This window comes from Hylobates moloch, unplaced genomic scaffold, assembly GCF_009828535.3.
Source record: "Hylobates moloch isolate HMO894 unplaced genomic scaffold, HMol_V3 SCAFFOLD_20, whole genome shotgun sequence".
NCBI lineage: Eukaryota > Metazoa > Chordata > Mammalia > Primates > Hylobatidae > Hylobates > Hylobates moloch.
In genome coordinates, this window is record NW_026652295.1 from 28515687 (window position 1) to 28532995 (window position 17309).

Below are 17309 nucleotides of genomic sequence, written 5' to 3' on the forward strand. Positions count from 1 at the left end.
GATTTTAATTTTCATTCCCATTTCTAATGTCATGTTCTCATTTTTCCTCATATTCATTAATCATAGCGTATATTGTCTGATATTTGATTTATTCTTTCCCATATTGCTTTCTAATATTATTATTTTCCTATTGGGATGTAGGTACTTAAAAATGTTGAATTTAACTAAGAAAAAAAGCAGCTCTTGACATCTGACACTGACAGTAGGTTTCACTGCTGTTAGAAGCTGTCCTACTGCTCAACACTAGGCCATATTATTCTTTTCTTGGACATAAACCGTATTACAAAACATCAGACAAGGACACTCTGGGAACACGATAAAACAAGACAAAACAGGGGCACTACATAATTTTGTATAAGCACAGACAAAAACCAAGGCACTGTGCACCTCACAAAATACCAAACCTCTCCCCCTGCTGGCTAACATGAGTGATGGCTGTTTCTTTACCAACCACAACTTTATCCTTGCTCTGCTCTGCATTTATTATGGGTAAGATTTATTGAGACAGTCGTAGAAATGTTCCTGCTTCTTGACAACACTCAATCTAGAGTGAACCCCTACCTCCTTAGCTCTCCCCAAAAACATCCACTCAAAGACCAAATCCTATATTGCATTTTTTCTAATATCCTCACGCTAAGATGGTGTGCATTCTCTCTTGTGACAATGAGTAATAAACCCCAGTTGTTCGGCTATAGACGTTCCTGGTAGTTTTTTGCTGAAAGACATTGAAATATGCTACCTTTTGTCTTTCCGATTATTTATGTGTCTTTGAATTTGATCACAGGCATATGTTTGTATATTTGTGAGTTTGTGGTTGACATAGAGAAGTTTTATTTTTTATTTATGGCTTTTCATATTTGGGTCATGCTTAGAGAATCTTTTTCTACCTCACAATTGTAAAACTTAACATATATTTTCATCTAGGTACAGATGATATGAAGAGAGGGAAGTCCCAGAGTGAAGAGAAACACAGAGATATGTTTGATTTGGGGAGAAAGCTGGGAGGAATGAGCAAGAAGCAAAGAGTTCTAAGGTGGAGTTTTAACATTTAAAACCTGGTCAGGTGTGGTGGCTCATGCCTATAATCCTAGCACTTTTGGAGGGCAAGGTAGGCAGATCACTTGAGGTCAGGAGTTCAAGACCAGCCTGGCCAACATGGTTTATTTACCAAAAAATACAAAAACTAGCCAGGTGTGGTGGTACGTGCCTGTAGGCCCAGCTCCTTGGGAGGCTGAGGTGGAAGAATCGCCTGAACCTGGGAGGCGGAGGTTGCAGTGAGCCATGATTGCCCTACTGCAATCCAGCCTGGGCAGCAGAATAAGACTCTATCTCAAAAATGAAAAAGTTTAAATCGTTTGCTTATAATTTTAAAATATGTCTACAAAGCCTATAAGATATTTTATATGGCACCTTCAATAAATACTTTCTCTTGGGCTAAGTAATGACTTATATACCTCCTTGTGTTCACCAGGTTATAGAAAACAGTAACACTGAGAGTCTCAGAGAAATATTGACAAGGATTAGCTCTGGTGATAGGCATTTTTGAAAATGTATGACCTTGAGTTGATAAATCATGTTTTGGTAATCTATATGTACACTCTAATTGTTAAAATACATATTGAACTTTCTTGGGCCTGCTGTATTTTAGGGATATGTCTAAGACCCACACAGCTAAATCCATGGCTTCTATGTGAAGATGATTTTAATGTATTTCAATCTGGGAGTCACAAGGTATCTTTTTTGTGGGGGAGATTGAAAACTAAGAGCACTCTAAATAAGCACTATCAAAAATGGTAACTACTCGCTACACATGGCTACTTATATTTCAATTAATTGAATAAAACTAAAAAATCAACTCTTTATCACACTAGCCACATTCCAAGTGCTCAATAACCACATGTAACTGGTGGCTCCCATATTGGACAGTGCAGATATAGATCAATTTCATCATCACAGAGTGTTCTATTGAACAGCACTACTGCTTAGACATTTTTATGCTCCTCCCAAAATGAAACCTAATCCTCAGTGAGATGACATTTGGAAGTGGGCTTGTTTTAGAGGAAGTGATTATGTCATGAAGTCAGAACTCCCATGAATTGAACTTGTACCCTTACAAAAGAGATTCTAGAAAGCTGTCTTGGTCCTTCTGCCATGGGAGGATGCAGTGAGAGGACAGCTATGAAGAAGCAGGCCCTCACCAGACACGGAGTTAGCTAACACCTTGATATTGGACCTCCCAGCCTCCAGCACTGTGAGAAATACCTTTCTTTTGTTTATAAGCCACCTAATCTAGGGTATTTTTGTTATAGCAGCCTGATGGATTAAGATAACTGCTCTTGGTGCTATGTGGGCCTCAAGTCAAGTGCATTAGACACATTTAAAATGAAAGGGTGACTGGTTGTGGTGGCTCACGCCTATAATCCCAGCACTTTGGGAGGCCAAAGCAGGAGGATCACTTGAGCTCAGAACTTTGAAACCAGCCTGGGGAACATAGCGAGATCCCATCTCTACAAAATATTTTTTAAAATTAGCTCCACAAAATATATAATTTTTTAAATTAGCTGGACATGCTGGCAAGTGCCTGTAGTTCCACCAGCTTAAGAGTCTGAGGCAGGAGGATGGCTTGAGCCCCGCGAGAGTTCGCCACTACAGTGAGCCATTATCATGCCACTGCACTCCAGCTTGGGTAACAGTGTGAGACCCCATCTTGGAAAAAATAGAAATGAAAGGGCCAATATTATTTCTCATAGAGATTGCAAAATCAAAGTGGGTCAGGAGTGAATCTCTATTTTGTGCTTTTAGGCACAAACCATTCCCAGCTCCAAAACGGAAACACATCTGCCACCTCTGTTCCCAGACTAAGGACACTCTCTGCATCCAATTTACAGGTGATAGGTTCTTTTCTATAAGAGCCCAGGGCAAGGCAAACTTAGCGCTAGCTAAGTTTTGGGATGCAGGGAGTCCTACTCGGGGAGAAAAATTTGGGAATATGAAGAGGCAAAGGGGCCAGTCAAGAACTCTCCACAGCTTACCCAGAACAGGATTTCTCAAAGTGCAATCTGTGGAACCCTTGTGGACTGCTGAAACCCCTTCATAGATCCACAAGGTTAAAAGTATTTTTATAATATAACAAAGACATTATTTGTACTAAAGTAAAACTTGACAAGAAGGGAGGCTATGGTACCAAACTGAAATAGTAGTTATTATATTCTTAACCACTTCTTATAGAAGAAAAAACAGGTTTCACTTAAATATGTCCTGGTCGAAGTATCAAAAAATTATTAACTTTATTAAATCTCTATCCCAGAATCCACATTTTAATATATCTTAAATGATTAAGTGGGAAGTATGCATAACGTACTACTACATTCCAAATTAGGATGTTTGAGGCCGGGCACAGTGGCTCACACCTGCAATTAATTCTAGCACTGTGGGAGGCCTAGGCAGGTGGATCATTTGAGGTCAGGAGTTCAAGACCAGCCTGGCCAACATGGTGAAACCCTGTCTCTATTAAAAATACAAAATTAGCCAGGCATGGTGGTGCGCACCTGAAGTCCCAGCTACTAGGGAAGCTGAGTCACAAGAATCACTTGAACCCAGGAGGTGGAGGTTTCAGTGAGCCAAAATCATGCCACTGCACTCCAGCCTGGGTAACAGAGTGAGACCCTGTCTTAAAACAAAAACAAAAGCAAATTAAAATGTTTGTGTCCACAAAATCATTTTGTGAGTTGTACTAGTCTACTTTTTATGGAATATCCTTTTTACTTGAAAGAAGGAATGACAGAAATGATTACCATTTAGACTTGAATATTTGGCTGACACTTTCTCAAAAATTAACATAAGCCTGTCCCTTCCACATAATCCACTGATGGTATTATTCCCAATGATAAAAGGCAAGCTCTCAAGAGAAAATTAGAATCCTGGGGAACTTGTATCCACCATCATAAGCCTGATGGCTTCCCAATACTTAACAACCTTTTCTGGTGATATCTGTGGTAATATTAAAAAATGTGATTTTTTGATAACTTGTAGTTAAATGTGTCAACACTGGAAGACATAACGTGGTGAAATTGTGTTTCTTTTTTTAAAAGTCATGTATTATACAAGAAGCATTCAATGTGGAAGATGGACCTACATATTTTAATGTAACAGCATGTGAAATGGTTATTGATAGTTTCACGTTCCACATTACAAATAACTTTCAAGAAGCTAACACTTCTATCATTTTAGTGTAGTATCAAGGATGAATATCCAGTTTTCTAAAAATGTTATTAAAAACATTCCTGGCCTAGCAAGGTGACTTATACCTGTAATCCCAGCATTTTGGGAGGCCAAGGCAGGAGAATCACTTGAGCCTAGGAGTTCCGCCCAGGAGTTCAAATGAGACCCCCACCTCTACAAAAAATAAACAAAATTAGCTGCGGTGGTGTTTCATGCCTGTAGTCACAGCTGCTCATGAGGCGGAATTGGGAGGATCACTTGAGCCCAGGAATTCGAGGCAGCAGTGTACTATGATCACACCACTACACTCAAGCCTGGGTGACAGCATGAGACAAAAACAAACAAACAAACAAACAAAACCCAAAACAAGAACAGCAACAAAAATATGATTGTCTGAGGATGGATTTTTTTTCATACACTTCAACCAAATATAACAGATTAACCAAAATAACAGATTAAATGAAGAAAAGGAGAAGAAAATTCATTCATCTTCTAATGAGACACATAAGAAAAGGATTTACAAACATACAAAATGTAAAAAGATGCACACTTCTCACTATACTGTTTACTTTGGGAAATACTGACTTTGCATAAAAATATTTCTAACATGCAATACATTTATTAATATTCTAAATGAATAAAATAATTTAAATGATTTTAGTTTCTAATATGGTAAATATTAACGTATACAACTCACATAAAATTATCTTCAGAGTCCTCACTAATTCCTAAGAGCATGCAGAGATCCTGAAACCAAAACGTTTGAGAAACGATGACGTAACTCCTAGCTCTGGATTAAGGGAGAATGTGTGACAAAGAGCATTTGGTATAGGAGGAGAGGGGCCAGGCCTTATCCTGTCTCTAGGACTGTGGCAAGGGCTTTGTGTGACCAGGTCAGCCTAGGCTCAGGCTTGGGTCTGGCCCTCAGCCCCCATCTTTTTCGTCGTTTTGTTTTGACAGAAGACTATGCCTGTTCTTGTTCTTGTATCTGAGTTCTGGTCTCCATGTCTCCAATCTCCTCTAGGACAGCTGTAGGAGTTACTTTTTCTGTCATTGTCCTCACAAGGCCTGGGGTGGCCCCTGCACACAGGAGTCTCTGTGGTATCAAGAGACCAATTTTTAGACCCATCCAGCTCTTGTCCTTCCAGGGCTGTTTCCTGGTCTGTTCTTCCCATCTTTTCCCCAATCTTTTTCAGGAAATCAAATTCTGGAATTAGAGACCAGATCTCAGTTTCTCACCTTAGATAAACTCCTGTTAGGTTTCTAACAGGAATTTATTTTTGGCTCACCTACCCCCTCTCCCTGCCTTTGGCTGTAATAATCCTAGTGCTGGCTCAGATCCAAACTCATGGATGTCTAGACTCTAATTTAATTCACAGTTGGTTGGGAAATAGGGTCCATAATCCTAGGATCATTTTTTTTTCTGAAAAGGGAACTATAATTGTCTGCTGTGGTATATGAGGGTTGGTGTGGGAGGGAGGAGAGAACAGCATTTGTGAGAAAAGTACATGCGGCATTGATGTCAACATGAGCGGTTGTTTCACTGTAGCTGCCACAAAACAGCATGTGGTCTGCAGCTACATTAATAAAGATACTGTTTCTAGAATAGGGAGGTGCTGTACACTGGTCATTCATTCAGCCAATATTTGTTGAGTGCTGGCTGTATGAAATGCTAGTTTTACATTTGGAAACTAAAAACAGGCAAAAATTGCTGGCCTTGAGGGGCACATGTTTTAGTGGGAAAACACAGACTATGTACTATAAGCAGAGTAAATAAGGAAAATGTTTCTGTCAAAAGGTGCTGAAGGGTGTGGGGCAGGTGATCCAGACTGTGGGTGTGTGGGGACAGGGAAGATGGCTGTTTTACTAGGGTGGTCTGTGGTCTCATTGGGAATGTGACCTTAGAGAAAAGATGAATTATCTATGAGGACATCTGGGGCAGGTTCTTTCCAGGCAGGGGAGCCCCCAGTGTAAAGGCACCAGAACAGGAGCGCATCTGTGTTGTGGGAGGAGTTAAGGGGGCTAAGATAGCTGCAGCAGAGTCATTGAGATAAGGTCAGAGATTTGGGGAGATCATGTAGGCTTGAGGATACTGGAAGGGTTCTGACTTTGCTCTGAGTGAGATGGGGGAGATACAAATAGCTGTCAGCAGAGTAGAGATTTGGTACATCTTTTAAAAGGATCACCCTGGCTGCTATGCTGAGAACAGAATTGAGAGATGAGGGGTGAGTGAGAAAGTGGGAAAACTGTAGGAAACTAGTGCAGTATTTCAGACTAGAGATGCTGGTTGCTTTGCCTGGGGTATGAGCAGAGAAAAGAGTGGGAAGTGATTGGATTTCGGACATATTCTCAATATGGACTTCACAGTACTTCCTAATAGATTAAGTCTGGGGTATGAAAAAGAGGAGTCAAACAGGAACCTCTAAATTTCAGACTGTGCAAGTAGAAAAATGAAGTTGTTGTCAGCACAGAGGGGGAAAATTCTGAAAGGGGCATATTTGAGGAGGGGGCACCACAGGCATTCAATTTAGGAAATGTTGAATCTCAGATGTCAGACATTCAAGTGAGGTTGTTGTGTTGGCAGATGGATATGCAAGTTGGAAATTTAGGAGAAATGTCTGTGCTGGGAAAATAGATTTAGGAGCTAATGCCATATTAATGATATTAAAGCATAGCGCATGCATGAGTCACCAAGAGAATGATGGCTACAGAAGAGAAAAAGGACATGTACTGAACCCTGGACCTTCAGTGCTAAGGGATTCATCAGAACACACTCTGACAGCAGAATGCACAGTTCTAACATCACAACTAGAAAGTAAGTAAATCTGAGAATCTCAAATTTTAGTGTGCACAGGAATCACCTGGACAACTTTCTAAGATTCAGGTGGTCTGGAGTTGAGAATGAGATTCTGTGTTTATAAAAAAGTTGAGGCAGACACTGATGGTCTTCAGATCACACTGTTAGTAGCAAGAATGTAGATAAGGATTCCCACGTGGCTGTGCATCAGCCTCACCTGTGGCTTGTTAGTCCTGGGATCCATGTTCCACTTCTGAGATGGTGGGTATGGGGAAAGGCCTGAGTATTTTGTAACAAATCTACAAGGAATCCTGGTGATCAGCCAGATTGGGAACCACCGAGGTCAGTGATCAACAGTGCCTAGGGTGGGAAAGGGTCTTAAGTCCACATTTAAATGCTATTTTTTCTAATTTAAACATAAAGGACTTCATCTGTCTGTCTGTCTATCTATCTATCTATCATCTATCTATCTATCTATCTATCTATCTATCTATCTATCTATCTATCTTCATTAGGTTGGTGTTTATTTTATTTTGGGAAGGTCTGTGAGAATAGGCTTAAAGCTACATAGCTAGAAGCAGCATCTATAATCGCATCCTAGGTGGAGTCTCACATAGGAATCACTGCCCCTGATGCTGGGCACAGATGTCACTGTTCATACCAATGACACTCTAAAGCTAGACACTGGACCTTGCAGATAGAACTGCTATCATGACTGCTCCTGGCAACTGGACATCGCTGCTGCAACTCACACCACACTTACTAAAATGTGTGCACAGTACCAGCTTGTGTCACCAGCCTGAGTCAGAATCCAGCAAGTGGTTATCTGCCTGGTGGAACCTAAGCCTCACCCCATATCCAGCTGCCAGAATATTTGGAAAAGTGAGTTTTTCTTTTGTGGAAGAAGTTGGTGTCCACTTCCTACAATAACTCTTTAAGTATGAAATCATACTCTTTAAGTATGAAATTCTCCCTAACATGGAGAGGGTTCAGGTGCTGGGACACAGGAAGATAGAGGGGAAAAAGAATGAAAAAAAGTCAATTCCTAGAGCAGTAATCTGAGACTAGAATCTTATCTGGTACATCATAGACACTTGGGTTTGGTTGAATGAATGAGTGACTAATTAATTACATCTTTCAATTCCCTTGATAGTCTGTTATGAAGTACAGCTTTTTCCTAATCAGTTTATACTCAGATAAGTAGAGTGGCATTGTGGGATGGTGAAACGATTGCTCAAAACTTATCTCTTGTTAGGATTTTTTTAAATCTAGATGTCTAAGACTTCAGAGGACCTGTGTATACACTAAGATTTTATACTAATATTTGTATTTCTTTGTATATGCACATATTTTCTGGAAAGAATATCTGTGACATTTATGTTTTTGTAACCCTATTTTAGGAAACTCTCTCTCAAACCACATTTTCCCTCTGCTCTCACACCACCACAACAATCATCAACACAGAAGACTTCTGTGACCAAAGGTGTGGGGGGTTTTCCCCACACACCAAGCAGTGGACACCAGCTGGGTATCCTCCAGTTCAATGTCAACACTGTCTACCTGGAGATAGCATCATATCCCACAGATTGGGGGCTTAGTCCCCAAGACCACTCCACATCAGACACCAGTTGCAGGAGTTCCCACCACCCGCTTTGGGCTTCACTAATTCGCCAGAGCAGCTCACAGAATTCAGGGAAACGTTTATGTTTACTAGTTTATTATAAAGGATATTACAAAGCATACAGATGAAAATACATGTAGGGTGAGGTATCAGGGAAGGAGCACGGAGCTTCCATGCCCTTCCTGGGCACACCACCCTCCAAAAACCTCCACTTGTTCAGTTACCTGGAAGCTCCCTGAACCCAGTTCTCCTGGGTTTTTATGGAAGCTTCATGACACCAGCATTCCTTCTCCCAATGTATAGTGTGGGATCCCCTCTGGAGAGGGTCTTAAGACCCATAATCAGAAAGGCAGAAGATTAGAGTCCTGCCTTGGGGCAGGTGAAATGAGGCCAGAAGAGAGATTCTGATTCCTGAGGCCTGCCGAGGCCTAACACACCCAGTATTATTACGAAGGACCAAAACAAGGGAATATAGGAGCTAGGAACCAGGAACTGTGGCCAAAAACCAATCTATAACACTACATACCCCCACAGTCTTAGTCCACTCAGGCTGCTATAACAGAATACCTTAGACTGGGTGGCTTACAAACAACATAAATGTATTTCTCACAGTTCTGGAGGCTGGTAAGTCCAACAGCAAGGTGTTGGTTAATTTCATGTCTGATGAAGGCCCTTTTCCTGTTTCATACATGTATATCTTCTCCAAGTGGCCTCACATGGCAGAAAGGTGAGGAGAACTACCTGGGGTCTTTTTGATAAAGGCAGTGATCCCATTCATGGGGGCTCTGCATTCATAACCTAATCACCACCAAAAGGCCCCACCTCTAAGTATCATCACACTGGGGATTAAGTTTTAAACATAGGAATTTGGGTGGGGGATTGGAGACACAAACATTCAGTCTAGAGCATCCATAAAAGTCTAAAAATTTATCCTAGGTTTGTCACCATGCTACTCAAACTCTGATCTATGAATAGCTGATATCAAACCATTTCTTCACAAACTCTCCCAAAAAGGAGAAAGGAACACTGCCCAACATATTCTATAAGGTATGTTCTATAAGGCTGGTACCAAAAGCAGACAAAAAAAATCACAAAAAAACTACAGATCGCTATTCATGAATATAGATGTGAAAATCTTCAAGAAAATACTAGCAAACAACCCAGCAACATACAAAAATAATTATACACCAAAACAAAGTGAGATTTATCCTAGGAATGCAAGATGGGTTTAATATCCAAAAATCAATTAATGTAATATATCAATAGAATAAAAACCTACAATTATCTCAATAGATGAAGAAAAAGGTTTTGATCAAATTTGATACTCTTTCATAATAGAAACAGTCAACAGGTGGGCACATTGGCATGTGTCTATAGCTCCAGCTACTCAAGGAGGCTGAGGCAAGAGAATCGCTTGAGGCCAGAAGTTTGACGGCATCTTGGGTGATGTGTTGAGACCATGTTACTTTAAAAAAAAAAAAAAAAAGTCAACAAACTGGGAATTGAAAGGAACTTTCTCAGTTGGATAAAGGGCATCTATAAAAAAGCTACAGCTAACATCATACTTGTATTAGTCCATTTATGCATTGCTTTAGAGAAATACATGAAACTGGATAATTTATAAAGAAAAGAGGTTTAATTGGCTCAAGGTTCTGCAGCCTATACAGGTTTCTGCTCCTGGGGAGGCCTCAGGAAACACAATCATGGTGGAAGGTGAAGGGGAAGCTAGTACATCTTACGTGGCTGAAGCAGGAAGAAGAGAGAGGGGGAGGTGGCACACACGTTTAAAAAGCCAAATCTCACTACAAAATCTCAATGAAAATTCACTATCATGAGAACAGCAATGGGGAAGTCCACCCCCATGACCCAATCACCTCCCACCACACCCTTCCTCCAACACTGGGGACTACAATTTGACATCAGATTTGGGCGGGTACACAAATCCAAACCATATCAATATTTAATGGTGAAAGACCGGTTGCTTTCCTCCTAAGATCAGCAATTAAAACAAGAATATCCACTCCCACTATGTCTATTCAACATTACTGAAGGTTCTGGCTAAGATAATTAGACAAGAAAAAAGCAATAAAGTATATTCAGATTGGAAAGAAAGAAGTAAAACTATATTCACAGATGACATGATCTTTTATATAAAAAATGCTAAATAATCTACTAAAGAGCTATTAGAACTACTAACTTCAGCAAAGATAAAGGATATAACACCAGTATACAAAAATCAATTGTATTTCTAAACCCTTGCAATGACAAATCCAGAAATGAAATTAAGAAAACAATTCCATTTGTAATAGCTTTAAAGGAACAAAATACTTAGAAGCAAATTTAACAAAAGAAGTGCAAATCAAACATCAGTGAAAGAAATTAAAAATCTAAATAAATGGGATAAAGTTCATGGATTAGATTTAATATAACTCAATGATTATATTTCCAAACATAGATTCAGCACAATCCCTACCAGATTCCTAAATGACTCCTTTGTAGAAATTTGCAAACTAATTGTAAATTTGTAAAGAAATTAAAGGGACACAGACTATGCAAACAATCTTGAAAAAAGAACAAAGGGCCAGGCACAGTGGCTCATGCCTGTAATCAATCGCAGCACTTTGGGAGGCCGAGGCAGGAGGATTGCTTGAGGCCAGAAGTTCAAGACCAGCCTGGGCAACACAGCAAGATCCTGTCTCTACAAAAAATAAAAATTAGCGGGGCATGGTGGTACACCCCTGTCATCCCAGCTATTTGGGAGGCTGAGGCAGGGGGATTGCTTTAGCCTAGAAGGTTGAGGCTGCAGTGAGCCATGATTATGCCACTGCACTACAGTGTGGGTTACAGGGTAAGAAACTGTCTCTAAAAAATAAAAAGAAGGAAGAAAAGAACAAAGTAGAACTCATTCTTTCTGGTTTCAAAACATCCCACAAAGTAATGGTAATCAAGACAGTGTGGTACTTGCATAAGATAGACATAGATCAATAGAATAGAATTGAAACTCAGAAATAAAACCATGTGTCTATTGTCAACTGATTTTCAGCAAGGGTGCTGAGCACATTCAACGGGGAAAAGCATAGTCTTTTCCACAAATGGTACTGGGGAAACTTGATAGCCACATACAAAATGATGGAGTGGACCTTATGGTGGTTGAAGTGTGTACTCCGCAAGGTTTGTCTAAGACCTGACCACCAGTACCTGTGAATATGAACTTATTTAGAAATGGTGTCTTTGTATATGAAATTAAGTTCAGGTTCCCAAGAAGAGATCATCCTGGATTTAGGGTGGGACCTAAATCCAATGACTGGTGTCTTAATAAAAGAGAAGGAGATGTGACATAAACAGAGAAGAGACACAGACAAGAATGCCACGTGAAGATGAAGGCAAAGACTTCAGTGATGTATCTCCAAGCCAATGGAGCAAAAACTACCAACAGCTACCAGAAGTTAGGAAAGTATCATGGAATGAACTTTCCCCCAGAGCCTCCAGAATAAACTAATCCTGCCAACACCTGGATTTCAAACTTCTGGCCTCCAGAACTGTGACAGAATACATGTTTGCTGTTTTAAGCCATCAAATCTTGGCAATGTGTTACACAAGGTCTAAGAAACTAATACAGGCCTTTACCTCACACTGTATACAAAAATAAGCTCAAAATGGAAGAAAGACCTAAATGTTAGTGGTGAAATTACAAAATTCTTGGAGGAAAACCTAGGCGATAAATCTTTATGAACTGGCTGGGTGCGGTGGCTCACGCCTGTAATCCCAGCACTTTGGGAGGCTGAGGCAGGTGGATCACAAGGTCAGGAGTTTGAGACCAGCCTGACCAACATGGTGAAACTCCGTCTCTACTAAAAATACAAAAATTAGCCAGGTGTGGTGGTGCACACCTGTAATCCCAGCTACTCAGGAGGCTGAAGCAGGAGAATGGCTTGAACCCAGGAGGCAGAGGTTGCAGTGAGCCAAGATCACGCCACTCCACTCCAGCCTGGGCAACAGAGTGAGACTCCGTCTCAAATACATATATTTTTATGAACTCAGGTTGGACAATGCATTCTTAGATATTATGCCAAAGCACAAACAAAAGATATTAGATAATATTGAGAAAAATTAGATGTCATCAAAATTAAAATGCTTCAAAGGGCACTATCAAGAAAGTGATCCACAATATATACATATATCAAAACATCATACTGTACCCCATATGTGTATTATTTACTAATTAACAGTAAACATTTACATCAAAAAATTAAAAGTTTTAAAAATTAAGAATTTTTTTAAAAGTGAAAAAAACCCACAGGAAAGGAGAAAAGATTTGCAAATCATACATCTAACAAGAGATCTGTTTCTAGAATATATAACAATCTCCTACAACTTAATTGCAAAACACATATAATCCCAATTTTAAAATGAGCAAAGGAGGCCGAGCGCAGTGGCTCACGCCTGTAATCTCAGCACTTTGGGAGGCTGAAGTGGGTGGATCACTTGAGGTCAGGAGTTCGAGATCAGCCTCACCAACATGGTGAAACCCTGCCTCTACTAAAAATACAAAAATTAGCTGGGTGTGGTGGCACACACCTGTAGTCCCAGCTACTTGGGAGGCTGAGGCATGAGAATCGCTTGAACCCAAGAGATGGAGGTTGCAGTGAGCCAAGATCGCACCACTCCACTCCAGCCTGGATGACAGAGCAAGACTCCGTCTCTAAATAAATAAATAAAAATAGAATGAGCAAAGGATATGAACAGTCATTTCCCTAAAGAAGATATACAAATAGCCAATAAGTTCATACAAAAGATCATTGACATTATTAGGGAAATGCAATTTAAAACCACAGTGAAGGCTGGGCATGGTGGCTCACACCTGTAATACCAGCACTTTGGGAGGCCAAGGTGGGTGGATCGCAAGGTCAGGAGTTCGAGACCAACCTGGCCAACATGGTGAAACCCCGTCTCTACTAAAAATAGAAAAAATTAGCTGGGCATGGTGGCAGGCACCTGTAATCCCAGCTACTTGGGAGGCTGAGGCAGGAGAATTGCTTGAACCTGGGAGGCAGAGGTTGCAGTGAGCTGAGACCACGCCACTGCACTCCAGCCTGGGCAACAGAGCGAGACTCTGTCTAAAACACACACACACACACACACACACACACACACACAGACACACACACACAAATGAGATACCACTTCCCAGCCATAGAATGGCTAGAATCAAAACATCAGATAATAAGTATTGTTAAGGATATGCAGGAATGAGAATCCTCAGACACTGCTGGCAGGAATGTGTAATTATGTAGTCACTTTGGAAGGAGTCAGGCTGTGGCTCAACTGATTAAAAATGGAGATACCATAGGACTCACCCATTCTTAGGTATATGCCCAAGAGAAATAAAAATGTGTCACACAAAAATTTGCAAATAAACATTCATAGATGCATTATTTGTATTAGCCAAAAGACAGAAACAATCCAGATGTCTATAAACTGATAAATAAACAAATGTGATACATTTATGGAATGTAGTATTATTTGGCCATAAAAAGCAATGAAATACTGACACATGCTATAATATAAATGACACTTGGAAATATTAAGTGAAAGAAACTAGTCACAAAAGACCATATATGATTATATTTACATATGAATTTTCCAAAATAGGCAAATCCATACAGGTAGAACATAGATTAACTCCTGCTTAGGGTTTGGGGTGATGGAGAAGGGGGAATAAGAGAGTAATAGCTATAGCGCATGGGGTTTCTTTTTCAGGTGATGATAATATTCTAAAATTGAATGCAGTGATGGTTGCACATATTTGGGAATATACTTTAAAACTTTGATTGCATACATACTTTTTTTCCAGATTTATTGAAGTATAATTGACAAGTAAAAATTATACAGTGTGACTTTTTATTTGTACATATTTGCACATATTTATGGGGTACCTGTGATATTTTGATACACACATAGTATCTAATAATGAAGTTAGGGTACATAGGATATCCATCACCTCAAGCATTTATTTCTCGTATTGGGAACATTACAAGTCTTCTAGCTATTTTGACATACACAATATATTGTTGTTAATTATAGTCACCCTACTGTGCTATCAAACACTAGAACTTATTCCTTCTATCTGACTGTACGTTTGTACCCATTAACCTACCTCTCATCATCCCCCTCACACATACACACACACACACACACACACACACACACACACACACACACACACCCTTCCCAGCCTCTGGATACTATCTTTCTGCTGTTTACCTCGATTAGATCAACTTTTTAAAGCTCACACATGATAACATGCAATATTTGTTTTTCTGTGCCTGGCTTATTTCATTTAATATCAGAATCTCCAGTTCTGTCCATGTTAGTGGAAATGAAAAGATTCCGTTCTTTTTATAGCTAAATAGTATTCCATTGTGTATATATGCCACATCTTTTTAATCCATTCATCCATTGACGGACAGTTAGGTTGATTCCCTATCTTTGCTATTGTAAATAGTACCACAGTAAACATGGGGGTTCCAGTATCCTTTTGATATATCGATTTCCCTACCTTTGGATAAATACCCAGTGGTGGTATTGCTGGATCACATAGATCTATTTTCAGTTTTCTAAGAAATCTCCATACTGTTTTCCATAGTGGCTGTACTAATTCACCTTCCCACCAACCGTGTGTAAGAGTTTGTCTTTATATCCTAGCTACCATTTTTGTCTTTTTAATAATAGCTATTCTAGCTAGGGTAAGATGATATCTTATTGTGGTTTGCTTTAAATTTCCCTGATAATTAGTGATGTTGGCCATTTGTATTTCTTCTTTTAAGAAATTTCTATTCAGATCCCTTGACCATTTTTAAGGGTTTTTTTTGTTTGTTTTTTTTTTTTACTGTTGAATTGTGTTCCTTGTATACTCTGGATATTAGCCCCCTGTTGGATAATTTGAAAATATTTTTCCCATCTACAGTTGGTCTCTTCACTCTGTTGTTTTCTTTGCTGTGCAGATTTTTAGTTTAATATAGTCCCACCTGCCTATTTTTTTTGTCGTTGCCTATGCTTTTGATGTCTTAACCATAAAATCTTTGCCTAGACCAATGTTCTCGAGCATTTCCCCTATATTCTCTTTTAGTAGTTTCAGTTTCGGATCTATCATTTAAGCCTTTAATCCATTTTTGGTTGATTTTTTAATATGGTAAGAGATACGAGCCTAGCTGCATTCTTCTGCATATGGATATCCAGTTTTCCCAGAACCGTTTATTGAAAAGGGTGTCCTTTCTTGGTGCCTTTATTGAAAGTCAGTTGGCTGTAAGTACATGAAATTATTTCTGGGTTCTCTATTCTTTCCATTGGTCTATGTGTCTGTTTTAGGCCAGTACCATGATGATTTGGTTTCTACTATAATAGTTACAAAGCTATTACTATAGCTTTACTATAGGATGGAGCTCTTTTGTGGTTCCATATGAATTTTTTTTATTTTTGAGATAGGGTCTCACTTTGTCACCCAGGCTGGAACACAGTGGCACAATACCAGCTCACTGCAGCCTTAACCTCCTGAGGTTCAAGCGATCCTCCTACCTCAGCCCCCTAAGTAGCTGGGACTACATGCACATGCCACCATACCCAGCTAATTTTTGTAATTTTTGTAGAGAGTTCACCACGAACAAATAGAAAACTTGAACAGATCAATAATGAGTAATAAGACTGAATCAGTAATTAAAAGTGTCTCAATAAAGAAAAGCCCAGGACGAGATGGCTTTCCTGTCAAATTCTACCATACATACAAAGAAAAATTAATACCAATAATTCTCAAAATATTTATAAAAAACTGAAGAGGAAGGAATTCTTCTTAACTCATTTTATGAAGCCTGCATTACCCTGATACCAAAAGCAGAGAATACAAAAAAAAAGAAAATTACAGGCCAATCTTCCTAGTGAAAATATACAAAAAAATCCTGAACAAAATTTTAGCAAACTGAATCCAACAACATATCAAAAAGATAATATACCACAGTTAATTGGGATTTATCCCAGGGATACAAGGGTGGTTCAACACACACAAATCAACAGACATTAACATTTTTTAATCTTATTTGAAAAGCTGGATAAAACTGAACTTGGAATTGGGAGATTTGTTTTGGGTCCCCACTCTGCCATTTCCAAACTCAGTACTCTATCAGAACTAAGTCACAGGGTGCTTGAGGGCTCAGAAGCTTTTGTCCAGCAGAGAAGAAGGAACTGTTATTACACAGCCTTTGACCCTCTAGGGACTCCAGCAATGTCGTACTGAAAGGAGACACCTTGTCTCCTTCTCTGGGGACCCTTTTGTTCAGAAATAAAATTTTCGTGCTGCAGGTGCCTTGAGGAGAGGACATGTGGATGATCTTTTCTAGAAGACAGTGGAGTGAAAGTTTTGGGAAAAGTGACAGAAAGAGAAACAAATCCTGTACTGGAAGCTCATTGAAAACCAACTAAGTAAACAAATATTTTAGTACCTCAACTGAAACATAAGCATAAACAGAGGTTGACTATGATTGCACCTGGACAAGATGAGTAAAAAGGTAAAGTGGTCTGTTATCAGCTATTTCTGTATTTTGGTCCTGGCTCTGCCTGACACAGTTCTGTCTCCAGCAGTTAACAAATGTCCTTTCTTTCAACAAATATCTGTTAAGA